This window comes from Globicephala melas, chromosome 11 (genome assembly GCF_963455315.2).
Source record: "Globicephala melas chromosome 11, mGloMel1.2, whole genome shotgun sequence".
NCBI classification, from domain to species: domain Eukaryota; kingdom Metazoa; phylum Chordata; class Mammalia; order Artiodactyla; family Delphinidae; genus Globicephala; species Globicephala melas.
Genome location: NC_083324.2, coordinates 28,854,357 through 28,874,934, shown reverse-complemented (window position 1 = coordinate 28,874,934; position 20,578 = coordinate 28,854,357). Strand labels below are relative to the sequence as shown.

Genomic DNA, 20,578 nt, shown 5'->3' with positions numbered 1-20,578 from the left:
TTTACCTCTTTAGCTGCTATCAGGCTCCAGCTGTCACATGTAAATGCAACTAAAGGCAATTCCCACAGTACCCCAGAAACGGAACAGAAACAGCACTAACAATGGCCATCTGGGGTTATGTTGATGAGTTTAGTATCCATCAGCCACCTCCTAGGAGTAACATGTAAGTGATTCATCTATCTTGAGGCAAAAAACAGAGGATTCCAAACAAAAGCACAAAGGCTCCTGACTGTGGAGCCTGCCCTTCGTATTTACCATCACAAAAGCACTGACTGCACTCCCCACTTCAGTTAAGACTGGAGCATCTAATCAACTATTGGGGCGACGCCAAACTGTGACTTAATGGTATATTATTTTGAATTAAAGTTACTTAAGAAACGGCTAATGCAAGAGGGACACTCTGACCCTCCTGTCCCTCTTCCTGAAAACAGGAAATAAGTCTCCCCTGTGAAAGGTGCACTCCCTGCATCTGGAGGTAGAAGGAACGACCAGCACCCTTATCCCCAGAGACAGGGAACTCAGGCCTAGAACCCTATGTAAACAAACCTTGTTACTTCTTTAATTCACTACTCCAAGCCCAAACTCTGTTTAGATTCTTCACTAATTGAGCACCCAAAACCTGAGTTTCTTTGTCCTGTCAATTCCTCACAAATGTATTGTCTAAGAAGTATAAATGCTGCCTGCTTTGGCCACTTCTTAAATCCCATTCCTATGAGACCTCCACGCATGTGAATTAAAATGTGTTTCTTTTTCTCCTGTTTATCTGTCTTGTGTCAATTTTATTGTTAGTCTGGTCATAAGAACTCAAGAATGGTAGAGGGAGAAGTTTCCTCCTCCCTGACACAATATTATTCCAGAAGGAACTCTGTTGACATATTCATTTGGTAGCCTGTAATTGGTGGGAAAAGACTAGTCGTTGGGCCTAAACTATCAAAGGCACCTACTTTTCCATAGAAAGTGGGCAAACTTCCTTCGCCAAGAATCCACGTGCTTTTGTAGAAGCATTCTAGGGGGAAAACTTCTGGTTTATAGCCAACCTCACAAAGTAGCTAAAGAGTTCCGAATTTCACCTCAAACCTCTGCTTCAGCACCTACTGAGCTGTAGCACGTTATTTTCTATCCACTGTCATTCCTGATCCTATCGCAAGTCAGTTTAAGGTGTTTGTAGACAGGAACCCTATCTGAGCTGTCAGCACCTTGCCTGATCATCTTCCAGCAAAGTGGTCAGGCAGAAGCATGCAGCTAAGGATGCCCTGAAGCAGACTGTCGAGGAAACTGGCCAATGAGATGAGCATCTCCACTTGCACTCAGCTGATAACATATATGGTACATCTGTCACCATCTGTCCAGGCGTATTGATCTTGTAACAGCCCCCAGGCACTTCAATCTGGTGGCAGCTCTGTGACTTCTACCTGTGGATCACTTTGTCTCCATGCCCTTTCCTTTTCCCCTTCTTATCCATGCATTAGGACCTCGCCAAAATGTTGCCTCCTTTGAGAAGCCTTTCCTATACCCGCTAAGGCAGAAGTGGAGATGGCTGTTTTGAAACAGAAACAAACAAATAAACAAAAACATTGAAATCTCCAAACTGAATTTGGACTTTATCTCAAAAGATGTGGTATGATGTATGGCGTAATGCATGGCAATTTTTTCCAAGTCTTAACAATACATCACAGTGACCTGGGGAATTTTTTTAAAATATGGACTCTCAGGCCCCACCCTGATTGAGACATTAGGCCACAAGCTTGTGGCCCAAGAAGGTATTTTGTTTTAAAGCTTCCCAAGATATTCTGATGTACAAAAGTACTGGAAACAGTAGGCAGGCATGCTACTGTGTGTCTTTAGGCAAGTCACTTTGCTTCCCCGAGACTGTTTCTCATTTGTAAAATTGCGGATAAGAATGCCCATCTCACAAGGTTTTGGAAAAGACCCACAGAGGGCAAGAGTGCAAAATCCTTGAACGATGATGCCTCAGCAAATGGAGCTATGAGGATGATTACTACGGATTTCCTTAAAAAGCTGTTCTCCGCTTCTCAAAACCAATAGCCCAGTTTGCAAAACCTTCCTCTATTAGAGAACAAAGAGAAGACGGTTTCAAACCGGGATGATAGCCTGAAGAAAAATCAAAAGAGACATTGAGAAGGAGCCCATGTAGAAAGCAGGACATGAGCACGTAATTAGGTTTTTCTGAAGGCCTATATTCTTCATTCCCATTGCCATTTCTCCTGATTAAAAGGTTCTCCCAGTAGCTGAAACCATTAACGTTAAGTCCATCAAATGGTAGCTGTTGTGGAGAGCTACCCCACTTTGTTAAATTAGTCAGGCTTTTGTGTCTCTCAAAGACTAATGCTTTAACACTTCACTACCTATAATAAAGTATATGCACCACAAGAAAAATGTGTTTTGTGACCAGCAGGCTATAACACAGTGTTCTGCTTATAGGAGCCATGGGTTTAATTGTATCCTAAGCTGATGATGAGTCACCACTCTGGCTTTTGGTTAAGGAAGCCAAAGGATGACTCTGTAAACCTCAGCTCAGACTGCCCCTGAGTTTGAGAAAAAATGCCTGATTATAGACTGTTTTGTATCACTTAAGGGTGTCAAACAATAGGATACCATGACAGCCAGGACTTATCAAAGTCCCCTGCAGAATAATTCCCCATAAAGAGGTGGTGGTGGGGAACTAGGAACCATTCCATAGCTCAGAGCTAGAGGGAAGAAAAAATGCTACACAGAAGTAAAAGAAGGTTTCCACCTACCACATCCACCCCTTCAGATGTCCGCCCTGGAGGCTAAACTGGGAGACAGATGAGACACCAGGCTTGGCGTCTCCTGTTTGGAAGGGCTAACTCTTAGAGGGCTCATCCTGGCTCCCTCCAGCCAGCACCAGCCGAGCAAAGTTCGAGGCACTGGAGCCTTAAGATTACAAACACTGGCTTTGGAGGCCATGCACCCAGAATCAGAATCCACCCATTTAGCCGAGTTACCAGCTTCGGTCACCTTTTTTAGGTTCTGAGCTTCTGTCTCTATTTCAAAAATGGGAATAATAAAAACATGCAGCTTCTAAGGTCAGGGTGCAGATTGAATTTTATGGAAAGGACTTAATATGTGCTCAATAAGAAGCAGTTGATACCATTATTGTTTATTATTATTATTACTACTACCAAGGAACTATCAGCAAGTCTGAGTCTCCTATGAATGTTAGTCAAGAGCCACCAAGCTTCTATTATGTGGCGAGCACTGTGGTCTTGGGGACACAGGAGCAAACAGGACAGATACAATCTACCCTTTTATGAAGCTTATGGGGTGTGTGTGTGTGTGTGTGTGTGTGTGTGTGCGCGCGCGTGCGTACTGGCCTGCACATTGTTTATAAACAAAACAAAACATGTAGCAAACATTTTAAAATTGGGTGACTTCACACGGAAGTCCAGATTTCTGGTTCGTTTTGAAAACATCAGAAAATCTGAGAGGAAGTGAGATCTCTCTCCACAGGCCAACCTGCTCCTCCAAAGCCCTCACAAGTCCCAAAACACAGCACCAGCCTTCCGCCTGAGACGGGCTCACTGGTCTCCCTAATCAAGAGAGTAGAGCGTGCTCAGGCTACATGAAATGAGGGGCCCCGGGGGACATGAGAGACAAGGAAGCGAGGACACAGACCTAGAGGACCAGAACTGAAATGCAGGGAGGGAAAGGAGGACTGGCATCCACCCTCTGTCCCTGGGTTTATTTGTCTCTCTGCTCAGCTTGCTTTGTTTTGGCTGGACACAGAAAACCCTGGAGGGGAATTCTGATTCCAACTTGCTCTATGCACAGATAATTATTTGGGGCTCCCAGAAGGCTGGAGAGAACAATGACTTCCCCAGCGGTTACAGTTGGACTAGCTTAGTTCCTTTTCTTTGCCACAGGGGTCAGAACCATGTAAGGGGAGCTATTTGTTTTGATCTTAAACCAAATCTGCCCTGGGACACAGACAGATGTTCTGACCTGAGACCAGGAAAGCCACTACTTCAATGCCTAGTCAGCCTACAGACCCATAATATGCATTTTCCCTGTTTAAACTGTTTACTTCTCTCCTTTGCAAATAAGAAGTAATGTTCAGAAAAAAATACTCTATGCCCCAAAATTGCATCCCTCCTCCCAAGTGAGATATTTCGTGTTTCCTAGGAAGATGGGATAAAGACAAGCAGGGGAACTAACTGGGATGGATCAGTGAAACTACAGAGGCTCATTTGTATACAACCTTCTAATAAGTATCCACAACTTCATTCTAATAGGAAATGCATGACAAGTCCCTTAAAAACAAAGAAATAGGAGAGAAAAATACATGCTCCATAGTTGTGAACACTATAAGAGACTGGAACAATCTTCCAGCAACCGCACAGAGATTGTTCCTACATCCACCCAAAACTATTATCGTCAATGGTGTCCCCTCATTTTAAACAGAATGAAATGGATTCAGTTGGCTGCTACAGGCTGTTTCTAGCCTTCCTGCATCTAAAGACATTTTCACTCTCAGCCGTTCCAATAGGGATTCATTTGGATTTCTTGTCAACTATCCTTCAAAGACAAGGTAAGACCTATTTTCTGATTAAACTTATACTCAATTTTATTTGTTTACCCAATCATCTAATACCTATTTATTGACTGCCTCCTAAGAGCCAGGCACTTTGTTAGGTGCTGAAGATATAAACGTGAGTCAAAACAAAGACAGGCCTTGCCCTCAAGGAATCCAGGGGAGGCAGATAATCAAAAGACCTTTCCAATATAAAACTGACCTTCTGAAAGGTGCCCAAGGAGAGGTATCTGGTACCAGGAGGACCTATTACATAGAAGGAGTCCAGTTAAGGGGGTATAACAGAGGCAAAGAAAGTGTCCCAGAAGAAATAACACTTGAGCTGAAATTTATAGGCTGTAGGTACCAGATAAGCAAAGGCCCTGTAATGAAACTGAGTAGAGTGAATATAGGGACTGAATAAAGGCCAGCCTGATTGGAGTGGAGAATCCACAAGGGATGGAGTGATGAAGAAGAGTATTAATGGTGACTATGCAAGGCTTTACGGTCCACATCAAGAATTTTGAGCAATGGGAAGCCATTTTGGGGATTTTAAGCAGGGTGCAGTGGTAGTAGTTGATATGACCATATTTATGCTTTGAAAAAAATGGATTTGGGTAGAGGGGAGGCGGAATGAGTTCAGGTAGGCCAGCTAGTCTAGAATTTGGATGGTATGGTGCTGGAGGTGATGGAGTAGAGGTGACACATTCTAACAATACTTTGGGACCAACCCAATGTGCCAGATGCATCTCAATGGCCCAAGACAGGTACTAACTATTAATATACTTCCTGGTGCTGTGAAGCTGAGTAAAGATTTTTTTTTTTTTTTTTTTGGCCACACCGCACGGCTTGCAGGATCTTAGTTCCCCAACCAGGGACTGAACCTGGGCCCAGGCAGTGCAAGCACCAAGTCCTAACTACTGAACCACCAGGGAATTCCCAAGACATTTAGAAGGACCAAACCAAATAGGACCTGAGCACATCTAGACTCCCTCATCCCCAGCAGCAGGGTACCACTATGTGTTCTGAGCCATCATAGCTCTGTATTTGAATTTACAAATTCTGAGAAAGATTCCACAGAAAAACCAATTAAACAGGCAGGGAAGAAAACACCATTGAGTGCTGGAAAGAAAGATGATAACAAGCAGGTCTCAGTGGAAGTCGGTAAAATGTTGAATTTCCATTCTAGTGTCATTAGCACTGTTCCTGATTTGTTTTTTTAAATATTTTGGTTAATCAAAACTATGGGTCAATCAACTGTTCCATAATGACAGCTTCTGTGGTCATAAATCCTTGCTATTGCCTGCAGCTGACATGGTCTCAGTCCACGGGAGAATAAGCAGCAAAAGACTAATGTGTCTCTTCATTTCCCCCAAAGGGAGTTAGGCAATGCATAGTGTAAGAATATAAATTATTCACAATGCTTTCTTGAAGTTTATGATTCATGGTTTGGGAGAAATAATGGACGAAGGGGGGAGGTGGGAAACAGAATCCTGAATGAGAAAATTTCTTTTGAAAATGGAAGGATGAGTTTCTAAGGTAGACCCAACTCACCACACACAGGGCTCCGGGCTTCTCAGCGGTAGCCTCTGGTTCTTTCACAGAATGGTTCACTCACTCCTTACATTTGTTTGGACAATCCTTATTAAACTGTGGTCACCTGAGGAGGGCTCAGTGTCCACCAATCCAGTTTCTCTAGACTTTGGTGAAGGTGGAGAGAGGGAGAGAAAAATGGAGAGGAAGGTTAGAGAGAGGTCAAGTCTAGCTGTGTGACAAAGTACTGAGGGAGTGGAAGGAAACAAGTGTATCATCTGGTGGAGGAGAGAGGACATCTGTTTGGTTTTACTTTTAGTAAATAACAGACATCAGTGTAGTAAAACATATGAAAGTGGATAGGAGCAGTAGGGTTGTTTGTTGGTTGGTTTGTCTGTTTTGATAAAGTTAATTCATATATCAAACCCCACAAAATGGAGGCTGCCCCAATGGCCCAGCCCATGTCATAAATCTAAAGCTAGGTCAGCCCACACTTACAGGAAACACCTGTTAAGGGAACCTAACACACACCAAATCACAATCCTCCAACTCAGCTTTAGAGAGCTCACCTTACCCTAGAAAATAGGACCTGCTCTCCTTGCAAGGAAATCCCTGACCTTCTAGCCCATCATGCCATTTCCGCGTCACTGTTTCCAATCATCTGTAAAACTCGCCCTTGCCCAAAATCTCTCAGGAAGGGTGCTCCACTGCTCTGCACTGTAATCCCCCAATCCATGAATTGTTTTCCCTTGAATAAAGGACATCAAACTTATTACTAAATCATTTTAGTTTTGTCATTTGACAGTTTGTTTATAAATATGGCCTGGATTAGATATATAGCTCTCCTTCACTGTTTCTAAGAAATACAAGTAAAGGGTTTCAGCAATTTTGAAACTCTGCTCTCTTGCCAAACTGGGTTTCCTTGACAGGAAATGCTGAGACTAAATCATGTGCATCTGCTCTTTATAAAGGCTAGAAACACATTTATTGAACCTACCAGATGCAGGCACTGTACTGGGCACTATTAATGGTAGACATAATAGAAAAACCCTTCATGGTCCAGCCTTGGCTTACCTTCCTAGTTTTCTCTCTTGCTACTTCTCCTTCAACACCAAGACCACAGCCATTTTGTTCTGCAATTCACAGAACATTTTGTTCTGCTTCCCCTCTTTATTTATAAACATGTTTCTTTCTGCACTGAAAGCTCTCCCTCATTCATCCAGCTGCACTGAGCCTCCCCACCTACACCTGGCCAATGCCTACATTCTTCCTGTCTCGGTTTGGATGTCACTTCCTCAGAACGCTGTCCAGAATTCCGAGGTGAGTCAGGTGCCCCTACTCTGGGCTCTCAATGGTTTGTCTCAACCTAGTCTAGGTAGCATTCAATGGTAATTAGATGGTGGGAAGCTTTTTGATAGCAGGGACTAAGTCTTTGTCATTCTTGCATCCCCAGGCCCTAGCACCCCATGAGACACAAACAAATTGCCCACTAAATCGCTGATGAATGAATAAAGATATGCAATACTTGATGCCCAACTTCAAGGAACTTTCAGTGTAATTAATAAAGATACAACCTTTTGAAATATAACACAGCACAAGGCATATAAAACAGGTGCCTCTTGTGTAACAAAGCAGGTATTCAGAGGAAGCAAAGATTACTGTTGGCTGGGCTGATGAGCGCAACAGCAGTAAGAACAATTCCATGTTTATAACACAAGCACTGTTAGTTGTTTTCATAAATATCCCTGTACCATGATACTATTATCCCCATTAACAAATGAGGAACCCAAGGTTCAGAGAGGTTAAATGATTTTTCAAAGTTACAAAGCTAGTAACCAGCAAAGCCGGTATTTGAATTCTGAACACAAAACACTGAGAATGAATTGGAAGGTGAGTAGCCCATGGAAAAGGGAAAACATAGATAAAGGCACTTTGGAGCCATGCATATCCTGGGGACTAAAAAGAAAGATCAAGCTTATGGTATGTAGGCATACGGAGGACACCAATGCTAGAAAGTGAGTAACTAGATTGTCAGGGACCCTGTGTGCCAGGCTAAGGAACTTGCATCAGTTTATGGCCACCAAGGAACCACTGGTAGCTTTAGAGTAGAGGAAACATGATTGGAGATGAGTCTTTGAAAGATTTATCAAGCAGTGGGACACAGGCTGGACTGGGAGACAAAAGGGGGGTTTGCAGAGAAGGAAGAAACTCAGAGCTGAGTGCAACTCTTTAAAGGCACTGATCTCTGGGAATGGAGTAGAAAGGATGCATGCAAGCCATCCTGTGAGAGAAGAAACAAACAGCCATTGAGAGCTGAGTTACTGTGGGTCTGAAAGAGAAAGAAACTAAAAGAGACTTAAGAGTATTAAGCCAAAATGACAGGGACACTAATGAGGAAGCCAGACAAAAGAAGTACCATAGAAGGTACTGGTTTGATGAGAAACTTTAACATGCTGAAAAAAGACACTGCAGGGGAAATCTTCAGGGAACAGTTGGAAATGTGGGACCAGAGAACGACCACCGTAAGAAATGCAACTTGGGGGCCATTTGCCTTAAGGTGCAAATGGAAGCAATAGAAAATGTGCCTATGTCTTCAAGGGCTGAGGAATAGAAAAAGGGGGTTGGAAAGTGTGCAACAAATCTTAGTTAACACTCACATTTAGACGGCAGGAATATGAAGATTAACAAGTAAAAGATGTTAAAGAATAAGATCTAAATGCCCAATATGAACCAGGCACTATGCCTGAAACTTTTTATATGTTATTTGATGAGGTCTGTACTATCTTTATCTTATAAACACTCAGGCTAAGGAGTAATGTATCTTGCCCAAGGCCATATAACTGGTTAGTGACATGGGTGGGTTCAAAACTATGTTTATCTAACTTGGGGAGCATCTCACTCATGTCATGCTGCCTCCCTGAACAGGGCCATGGTATGGAAGCCATTGGAGGGGAAGAATGTTCAGGAGTGGACAGGATGAACTCAGGCAAGGGCAATCAGGACTGAGAAGAGGCCACTGAGTTTAGAGACCCACCTCTCAGTGAGAGCTGTGATATAAGACCTAAAATTGAACCTCAATATTATATGCTGTCTTGACATCTGGGGAAAATCAGGATGGCCTCCAATGGCCCAACCACAAGTTCCTCTTCCCATTCTCCTCCTGGGGATTAAAGTCCCCTAGCCAAGCAGCTCTCCTTATCATGTGGACCAGGCACAGCTCCTCTTAACCCTGAATAATGGGGTTCAGTTTCCTGTCAGCCTCTGGAATGATTCAAATAAGCCAATTACATCTTCTTGCAGGAACCAAGGGTCACCCACCCCCTTGATACTGCCTCTCACAGCCTCTGGTTTTTCACTCTGTTCTCAAGTGCAACCATCTTGGGGCTTTGTGTGGTGTGCAGCACCCTCTTCCCCTAGACTGTGAGCATATGTGACTGATAAACGGCTGTCAATCTCCCCTGTCCAGTGTTGGAGGTTGTGTGTTTGGCCATCCCCACATCCCTAGGGTGGAAATCTCTCCCTCACCAACCGGGTAAAAAGACGGTGATTAAAACAATAGAGGACTCCAAAGTGTTCCCTGTGGACGTTACATGGGTAAAATGCTTCACTTTAACAAGTATTAGCTTCACTACAAGTGAAGAAATCTGAGAAATGAATGAATTTTCTAGTTTTAGACAAGAGGAAACTGAGGGACAGATGGCTTAGATGGCTACCCTGAGTTACACAGTAGTAAATTCTTTCATTTTAATGCTGTGTTCTTCTCCAATATTTTCTTGACAAGCTCCTGTCCAGATGCTGCATAAGAATCACATGTATCCAGAATTTACAGAAAGCTATTATAAGCAATAAGAGAAAGGCAAAAAGCCTAACAGAAAAACAGGAAAAAGATATGAATGGCTAACTCCCAAAAGTAGAAATAGAAATGGACAATAATGGGGAAATGTTCAACCTCATTATTAATCAAAGAAATTCAAACAAAAATCACAATGAACCATTTCTTTGTATCTTTCAGGTTAACGAAGATTAAGAAGATTTACACTATCCAGCATTAGTGATGTTAAAAGGAATTGAAGACTGTCATATGCAGATGGATGAGTAGAAATTAGTACCTTTTTGAAAGACAGAGGAGCAACTCCCATAAAATTGTTAATTATATTTCCATACAATTTAATTTCCAGGATTATATCTCAAAGAAACAACTTGTCAAGTCCATGAAGATGTATGGATGAGGATGTTTGTTCTACTGTTCTTTGCAATACTGAAAACCCAGAAACAATCTTAATGTCCATCAACAGGGCATTGGCTAAATAAATGTGCTTTACCTATAAAATGGATTACTATGCAGTCTTTTAAAACGATGAGGTAGATGCATATTTATCAACATAGAAGGATGATATTAGGTTAAAAAAAAACTAGCTTACAAAACTGCGTGTGGAATATTATACATATAAAATTTTGTATATTTCTATATACATGCATAGTGGGACATGTGGAATGAAATTTACACAATTTAAATATCAAATATATACAACTATCTAATTTTCAGGTGAGTCTTACTCTCTTCTTTAGTTTATCCCAAAGGCACATAACAATAATTGAGGGTGGGGCGGAAAAACTTTCTCATTTTGGGGGAAAAAAATACTTTGAGCAATGAATATTTCCCTTCAAACAGAAAATGTATACTTCAGGAAGAAATTACACAAATCCAACAGCATGTTTTGATTTTGTATTTATATTTGTTTTCCGACAGATAAATGTGAAATCCTGGAAAGAAGGGACTCAACCATGCACTGGGTTTCTCATAGAAGTACGTATACTAAACTGAGGCTTTTGTGCCCCTAGCCTCCGTGAAAACCTGAAGGAGCCTGGGTTCAGTAGGTGCTGGTCAGCCCCTCTCTGACTGAAAAGGACACCTGAGTGGTGACCAGTGCGATTCCCATTCCGAGTTCTCAGCAGCGGCTAATTTTTTGCCTTTGACCTTGCAAACTATTCACACCTACGCTTTGATAAGTCCCACTCCTGGAGCTTTCACCTCTTGACAGCAAATGATGGTGTTTCAAAATCCCATTTGTGCCTGTTCGCTGTTAGAAAGTTTTGTGTAAGGCACATGTGACCTACAAAATATATTTCTCAAAACTTAACTCTCTGAGCAATCAGTTACTGATTTATCTCCCAATTCTATCACCCAGAAGAGGGCAAAAGGTGACAAAACAGAGCCCACAGAGAGTTTAATTCAGAAAGACAGACACTTAATTTAGTTATTCTGAAAAATAAGAAAGCCTACTATGTCACTTTAGAAATTTCAAAATAGAGATCTCCGTGTATCCCATTAGGCATCTGTCATGCTCCCAATAACATTACTTGTGACAGCTCTGAGAGAAGCAATATACATGGGCCTCTAGGTCTTCAAGAATGCACAACTTAATCCATCTGGAAGTAGTTGTGTTGTTGACCCTCGGGTTCTTTATATTAGAACAAAGTCAGACACGAACTCTGAGGCGGTTCCGGAATATTATATGAGGGTGAATTATGGGCAGTCACACAACCTAGCATTGTCCTCTAAAGCGTTTTTATGACGCAGAGCCAAAGGCTGGCAAACCTCTCCTTCACCACAGAGGAAACGGAGGCTAAAAAGAAAAATAAGAAGTTTATGAACTATTAAAAAAATAAAGCTGCAGAGTTAGGGAGTTATGGATTAAGTTCCAATCCACTAATTCTTTTATTCCCTGATTTAGAGGTGGCTGAAAATGTGCGGCCCTCTGGTGGGCGACAGAAACACTCCCATGCACAGGGACCAGAAAGGCAAGGCTGGCACAGTAGGGGGTGGGCCCACTTGGTCGGATGGTAATTCATACGGGAATCTGGAATTCAATAATCTCACATCCCACAGGTAAGGGAAAGATCCACTCCCCAATTTCATTTGGGAGTTCTATTACATCAAGCAATATTCTGTTTGGCCAGACATGCCATTCTTCTCCTGAAGGAAATTAATTTCTTGACTCTTCCAGCTAATGTAATCCCAATTCAGCGCTTAAAGTTTGCTTAAAGTTTTCTCAGGGCGCTACTAGATGAAATAAAGTCTAAAGCACCTCTTGTGGGACCTCACAAGGCACAGATGGAAACAACAGAGGAAAAACAAGTTGAAGAGGGGAAGGTGGGGCTGGGCAGGGGGTGAGGAGATTCGGTGTTCACCTTCCCCTCAAAAGCCACATGTGTGATTTGTTACGTATTCTATAATCTTAACTCTTGGCTGAGCAGGGCTGTTTTATGATTTTCATAGGAAATTTATTTTTAAGCAAGTAAGGCCTCTGAACAGGATAAATAAAAGATTACAAGAAAAAGAAACACAGTGGTTTCTGGTTGTTTAAAAGGCAACTCAACAAGCCTTCACCTGCAAAAGGAAAAGGTCAGGATCAATAAAAGGGCCTTTCCTTTAGAAAGAGATCTGTTTTCAATTTAACACAAATAAACCCTTATGCTGGGCCTTCTGAAGACCAAGGAAACATCAAACTGTATAAAGGATCTGGCCTTGCCAGGAAAATAAAATTTCTCCATTTGAAATCCTCCAACAATGTCAAGACAAAACAGAACAAACCTAACCCCCACCCTACCCGCTTCCTCAGCCCTCTGCCTGACAGCCAGAGGCTGATTACCCTGAAAAACAGAAACAAGTCCTCAAATATAAACATGTTACTACTCATAGGTACAATTTTATACTAAAAGGCTTTTTAGATACATCATCTTAAGTGTGATGTTACAGGGGAATCCCACGTATTAGGAGAGTCTGGCTTGGAAAATACTGCAGGATACTGATGGTCAAACCACCGTACCTTGTTCTTCTAATAGGCCCAGCTGCCTTTGTGAAGTATTGGCTCAGCTACTGTGAAGGGGCACTTTTACTATCTTTTTGAGAGACAGGCAATGAATGACACTTTTTCTCTGCCTCATTTTCCTTCACAAATCTGAATGCTTCCTGCAGTGGTACTGTTGTTCTGAACATCAATACCTTCTACACACACATACACACATCACATACACCACACACATATGCACACACACCATACACACATACACATACCATGCACACATACACAAGCATCATATACCATACACCAACACCACACACATCCCCCCCCCACAATTCTAATTAATGAATTCATAAACCTGACAGTCGCCCATTGCTACAACCTCAGTTCTGTCCAATTCCTAGCTCTTACTACTACACCTTCTCCCCTTGTCCCTTTCTCTCAAGAAAGCATATTAGAATGCAAGGGAGTCAGAATCTTAACCGTAAACATGCTCTCAACTGTAAGAAAAAAGTAAGTCATTTTCATCCTTAAGCAATGTAAATATTATTAGAAAAACCATCACTACCCACCAGTGAAATTCAGCATCAAAGTTAGTCTCCTGCCTGGAATGATCTCCCCCCACCCTCCCCCACACACTCTTCTTCAACTGTATAAATCCTACCAGGATCTCAAGGTCCATCTACTTGATAAATGAAAATCCTTCAAACTCCCCTCGCTAGACTCTACCAGAGCTTACAAACTCAAGCTTCCAAGAGCCAGGGGGGTTAATTTGTTTGCTGCAAGCCAATTTTCAGACATATGCATTCACTGCTGAGCAGTGGAGACACGGCAACCAGAGAGCACATACCCCGCCTGAGGGGGCAGAAGCCAGTCAGCCCCACCCACTGCTGCCATATGGGAATGCGGGCTCATGGCCACCAGATCTTCCAATGTGTTAAGAGAAGGCAAAAATCTGCATTTTATGTGAAATATCCCAATTGTAAATGTTGGCTCAATTAAGAAAGTTAAGAGGACAACAACTCTGTGATATGCACTGGACCCGTGAAACCACTAATTTGCAACCTCTGGTCTCTATCAAACATATGAAGCTTAACAATGAATGACACATGTGTAAAGAGGTGTGGTGTACATGTGTCTTAGATCACCAGTTAGGAAGACATAGACAAATTTATGTAACATGTAACCTGAAAATAAAGCAGGGCTTTATCTAGTTGTCTTCAACTTTACCTTAAGTTTCAAATAATGTAAGAAGGGCCTGAGATATTTATATTTAAAATAGAAGGACATTGGTCAAAAAAGTTCAGGAACACTGAGCCTGATGGTAAGGCACTGGAGGGCAGGGACTATTCCCTTACCTCTTTCATTCAGAATGTATCAAGAGTGCTAACTATATAGGTTTTAATGGAACTGATCTGAATATTTTAAGGAACCAGATTCCAGGCAACCATTTCATGCATTAGAAATTTAATTTTGCAAGACTGCCTATATAGTACCAATATATTCCCCGTCAGCAAAGGATCCTGTTCTTCAGCCAGATCTTACCTGCACCTAAATATTTTTACTTTATAATCTTAATAGTTCTAAATTCATCTAACAGAGTAAAGAAAAATGCCTGGCACAAAAAATGCATTCACAGCATATTAGTTAAACTTAAGTAAAAAGAAATAAACAAAAGATGAAACTTCCATGCCTCTTGTCTCTCTGCAGAGTAGAGTGCCCTGTGGCTTGGGCTTCTTTTATCAAAAGCATACCCATACCTTTTTGTCACATAAACTTATTTGGTTTTCCTTGTGTAATGAGGTGAGTATTGTACAAGGTTTCAATGCCTTTTTTTCCAAATCAAATTGTCCCTTAGAGGCTCAAAGTATTAACAAAGTGCTTCGCTGCATGAAAGTGCTGTCTGCATTTGTCTGGCCAATATGATGCTAGCTGGAAAGCCTGATGGGTCTGTAACTGTCACAGGCACAACTGAGCTCCAGGCTGCTTCCACCAGAAAGCGAATTCAACTTCATAAAGAAAGGTGTGGACAGGAAAGCCTTCTAGCAAGATTCCCAGTAACCAGAATATGGACATGAGATCCAAAGACTAATAAAACATGGACTGGGGAGAAGGTATTGATGAAGCAGCAGCCTAAAGAGAGAAGAGGGAGGATTTGTGCCTGTTTTTGTAGAAGGGAAAGTAGTGATGGGCCCAGAGAAAAGAGAAAGATTTCCGCTATCACCTGTAGTCCTAGAACAACTCTAGGAATTAGACCACATTACCCCTGCATCTACAGATAATGGAAACAGGCTCAGAAAGGCTAGGTAACTTGTTCACAGTCTTTCCCATCCAGTTACTGGCCTAACTGGAGTTCGGCCAGGTCTTTTTGGCTCTAAAGCTCAAGCCTAGGGACTTCCCTTGTGGCGCAGTGGTTAAAACTCCATGCTCCCATTGCAGGGGGCTGGGGTTCGAGCCCTGGTCAGCGAACTAGATCCCACATGCACGCCACAGCTAAGAGTTCACATGCCACAGCTAAGGTGCCGGCAAGCTGCAACTGCCACAACTAAGACCCGGTGCAACCAAATAAATAAATATAAAATAAAATAAAGCTCAACCTAGTCACTATATAACACCAGCTTCCAACCTAGTCACTATATAACACCAGCTTCCAACCTAGTCACTATATAACACCAGCTTCCAACAAGTCACCAAGACAGTCAACAGCACTCAATTAGTTATGCTGTGAAACTACAGATTGGGGATAGGGTATTGTTCCTTTTTTTAACTTAATTTTGTTAAAGACATAATAGACCAACCATAAAAAACAATCTGCCAAGCTATAGAAAATCAGCCCTGCTGCTAGTAAATGTGTTTTATTCAAACATATATCAAGCGCTTAATATATTTAAGATTCCCCAGATACTAGAGAGATAGAAATTCAAATACACTCAAGATAAGCTCAAAGGTAACCTTTCTTAAAAAAGTGCACAAATGGAAAGCTATTTTCATTGAATGGAATGTTTGTTCACTCAATTGCCAAATATTTATTGAGAAACTACCTGGGTCAGAAATTGTCCCAGGTTCTGAGGATGACAGAGTGACAGAGAAGACAGAGAGGGCCCACGCCTGGAAGAAACTTGCTTTGCTTTAGAATCAGACTAAACAAAGCAAAGGAGACAGAGAGGAAGGAGCCATTTATGGTTTGCAATAAACGCCGTGAAGCAAATACTAGGGTGCTCTGACAGAGAATAAATGGAGGACATCCTTTAGACAGGGAGGACAGGGAGGACCTCCCTGAGGTGATGATGTTCAAATGATAAGTTCTGAAGCAGGAGAGGAAGTCAACCATGTAATGGGTTGAGGAAAGAAAGCGTGTTCCAAGCAGAGGGTTAGGAGTATACAAAGAGCCAGTGAGGACAATGAGCTTAGTTTATTCTGGGAATCAAAAGCAGACCACTGCGAGTAGGTGCAGCAAGCCAGGGCGGACTGGGAACTGTGAGCAGAGGGGGAGACGTGGGTGGGAGCCAGTCAGACCATCATGGGTCTCATACATCACGGGAGTGAGCCTGGATTTTATTCTAAACTCAATGGAAAGCTGTTGAATGATTTGGTCTTAAACTAGGGACCACTGTGAACAGATGGATGGTTTTATTTTAGCTGATATGTGAAGTGTGCGTGAGAAGGGGACTGGTGTGGAAGTGGGAGACGAGGCTGTAGCTGGAAAGATAGCACTTGGATGTTCTGCGGGATGCCTGCCATTCGCCCTCCAGATCTTCCCTTCACCCCTTCCTATCCTGTTGTCTACCTCAGAGGCTGGCTTATATGGATTGCAGCCAAGGGTTCCCTTGCCTTATGACTTCCAGTTGTGTTCAGCCAGTGGGAAGCCCCAGCCAGAGATTAGAGGAAGGGAGGAGAGAGAAGCTGGGAGATTTACTTCCTCAGCTCCCCACCAGCCCAGCCCCCGGGGTTTATCATGGGCTGGTTGTCTCCCTCAACCGAGGCTGCTGGTCCTATCAGGTGGTCTCTCCTACAGCTCTCCCTCAGGGATCCAGTGGCCTTCCCTCCCCATGTACCTTCCCTCTCTTTTTGCCTTCAGTCTTTGGGTAGAACCAGAAAAGGTTGCTACTAGCCTCAAGGCACTGCACTTAGGCCTTGTGATTTGAAACTGATACCTTTATTAAACTCTAGTCAAATTACCCAATTTGCGTATGCCATCTGTTTCCTGCTGGGTTCCTTTCTGATACAGGAAAAGACAAGTTTTGATTTAGAAAAATTCAGTTACTGTGATCCTTGACTAACATCCTGTTCTGCTGATGCTTTGTGTCTGTGATGTTAAGGGTCACAAACCCAAGAACGTCAGCAAGAAATCATACACCTCTTTACTTCCTTAGGAAAACCAATAACATAAATGGACCAAAGAGATAAAATGCCAAAATCATGGATGTGAGAGTTCAGAGAACAAAACAGAATTTATGGTCAACAATACTTGACTTCAGGCCAGTTACCAAGGGCTCTTGCTTAAATATTAAATTTATATTTCTCATTCAATTTTTCATTTATTTACTTAATGTTTATTGAGTGCATAGTACTCGGGAGACACTATTTTAGAGAATAGGGTTAAAGCAAAGACCAAATCAAAATACTTGCTCTCTCTGAGCTTACACTCTAGAAGAGAGTCAGGAAATAAATCAACCATCTCTTACATGCTCATTAAAAAAAAGTTAAGGAGGAGAGAGTGGGAGATTTATATATGAGAGAGAATATTTCCTTTCTTAAAAGGTGATATTTGAGCAGAGAACTAAAGGAAGAGATGAAACAAGCAGTGATGATACCCAGGGGAAGCATGACCCAGGAGAGGAAGTACCAGAGGCTGAGGCAGGAATTGAACAACAGTGAAAGGCCAGTGTGGCTGGAGCAAAAGAGGTGAGGACAGCTGGCAGCCTCTCCAGTCTGGGAGACAGGCAGGACAAGCCCACTAGCTTCACCTAGTATTTTTGGCTTCTATTTTAGTAAAAGAAGCCATTAGGATTTTGAGCAGAGTAGTAACAGGAAATGACTTAGTTTTAAAAGGATCATTCTAGCTGCTGTGTTGCAAATAAGGTGGCAAGGATAGAAAGAAGGAACACACTATGACTAAAGTCTAGGACAGAGATGCTGTTGACCTGAACCAGGGTGGAAGCATTTATGTTTGATAAGCCTTTCAGATATCCAAGTGGGGATGTGTAGGCACTGGATATACAAACAATCAAAGTCTGGAGTTGAGAGAAGGGGTCTGAGTTTGGCTGGAGATAGGGATTTGTACAGTACACGCCATAAGCCTGAACGAGACCATCTAGGGAGTGAAGAGACGGAGAAGAGACCGGTTCTAAGGATGGAATGTGAGGCATTATAGGTGGACAGGTCAAAGGAGGAGGAGGAGCCTGTAAAAGAAGCTGAAAAGGAGGGGCCAGTAAGGTAGAAGGAGAAACCAGGAGAGGTGGTATCCCCAAAGCCAGCTGGAAAAAGTATTTCGAAAAAAAAGAAGTGATCAAATGGTCATGTGTTGTTGATGGATCAAGTGAGAACAGAACTGGGAGTGGAGCAATGGATTTGGCAAAGAAGGGGGCTTGCAGTGACTCAGACAATGTTTTGAGAAGTAGTGGAGTTGAAAGTCTGATGAAGAGAACATGTGTAGACAATTCTTCTGATATTCTTTGATGTCAATGGGGAGCAGAGAAATGTGCTTAACCCCAGAAGGGATTAAGCAGGTTTTTTTTTTCCTTATTAAATTTGAAGATATTACACCACTTTTTAACACTGCAGGGAATTATCTAATAGAGAGAAGAACCGGGATGATACAAGAGAGTGCAGGTAATTGCAAGAACAAGAGGGGATGGGGTCCAGGACACGACAAAGGCCATGGGTGGGAAAAGAACAATTCATCCTCTGTAACAGAACACGTGGTCAGTTGCAGATACGCTGGTGGCAGCTGGGGAGGTTTCTTCCTGTCTGAGCTTTTCTCAGTAAAACAGCAAGCAAGGTCGTCCACATAACATGAGAAGCAAGGAGGAGCCACTGGAGGTCTCAGGAGAGAAGAGTGTGAAATAGTCATCCAGGGCATGTGGGTGGAGTAGGGACAAGCAGTAGGATGGTGCTGGCCAGTGTGCTGGTCTCTAAACTGCCTTTGATATGAATCCATAAATTCTGTTAATATTAATGAAAAACATTACTATTAATCTAAGGTAGAGGAAAAAAAGTAAGATACTCTTGTGAAGAAAATACAGAAGATACAGTCATCTGAAGCTACAAGAAGAGAATTCCAAATGTTGCATTTGGTGGTGTTCTCCTAGAGTTACCGTGGGAGGTTCTCATTCAACCTGGGTAAAGAGAATGGGTAGTCCAGTAACTGTGACCGAAAGTGAGATGAACTAAAGGGATTCCCACTTTCCCCAACAGATGAGCAATTCAACATTCAAATATATGGAAATGATCTTTGTTTTAGGTTCTTTCTCGTTTAGCCTTTCAGGTTATGAGAATTTGAAAAATAAATCTGAAACTCTACTTTTAAAAACTTGCTTGTAGGGCTTCCCTGGTGGCACAGTGGTTGAGAGTCTGCCTGCCGATGCAGGGGACACGGGTTCGTGCCCCTGTCCGGGAAGATCCCACATGCCGCGGAGCGGCTGGGCCCGTGGGCCATTGCCGCTGGGCCTGCGCGTCCGGAGCCTGTGCTCCGCAACGGGAGAGGCCACAACAGTGAGAGGCCCGCATACCGCAAAAAAACAAACAAACAAAAAAAAACCCAACAACAAAACAAAACTTGCTTGTAAATTATTATCCCTGGTATGTAAAAGCCCAGATCTCAGATAGAACAAAAAACAAACAAAAAAAAGACTAATGACCCCTGACATTAGAATTTAAAATGTGCTGCATGCAAATCCAGTTTCCCTCCACTCTTTTGTAATGTAATAACCAGCGAGAATTAGAATTGCAAAAATGCCAAAAGAGCTACATGAAAATTATACGACAAAGTAGTTTCACAGTGATATTGAGAAAGGAATGTGAAATGAATACAAGATAATATTGAGAGACAGAATCTGGAGTTATGTATATGTAAGTGAGTGCGTGTATGTGCACACCTGTGTATGAAAAAGCAAGATAAAAAAATATTTATTTCTTTGCTTTGTTCTCTCTGACCAAAGTTTAAAATAAAAACACTACTTGGGTCATAATGTGACACATGGTTCCTATTTTAGTTCTAAATGATTTTTCATTAAATGATTTTTCATTAAATGGTTTTTGAAATATTTACTTAAAAATAAATATAAAGGAGACCTTTGGAATTCCTGATTTAAAACACTAACAAAATCAAGGCAATTATCAACATAAAATTTCCAATACTCTCTGATACTATTTTCTTCCAATTATTATTTCCTATCTTCCTAGTTGTCACAGAAGACCAATATACAGATGTTTTTTCTCTGGGCTTCAGTAAAACACTTGAACTGTGACAATGAAAGTGAGGTAAACCGTTTCGTGCCCCATAGCAGAAATATATTACATAATGCAAACAAGTTTTGAAAAACCATTTGGATCATATGATACATCAGCTGCACAGACATTTACATGTCTCCCCCCTGCCTTAATTCCTCATCTTTTTTTTTTCCTTTTTGTGTCCCTCCCACCCACATTATGAAAGAAAGAGTAGTTCATCTGCTTGGGCCATGAG

The 20,578-nt window shown here is 42.1% G+C and overlaps 1 protein-coding gene across 22 annotated transcripts in view; it reads right to left on the bottom strand.

Annotated features, from left to right (window-relative positions):
- Positions 1-20,578, bottom strand: part of FHIT (fragile histidine triad diadenosine triphosphatase) — a 1,458,892-nt gene that overhangs the window by 961,374 nt on the left and 476,940 nt on the right. For 2 of the 22 annotated variants that reach the window (XM_060307537.2, XM_030867606.3), the window contains one exon: positions 6,107-6,252. The exons of the other annotated variants lie outside the window; for them this stretch is intronic. The gene's annotated coding sequence lies outside the window, so the exon portion shown is untranslated. The remainder of the gene's footprint in view (positions 1-6,106; positions 6,253-20,578) is intronic. 22 annotated transcript variants of the gene reach the window in all.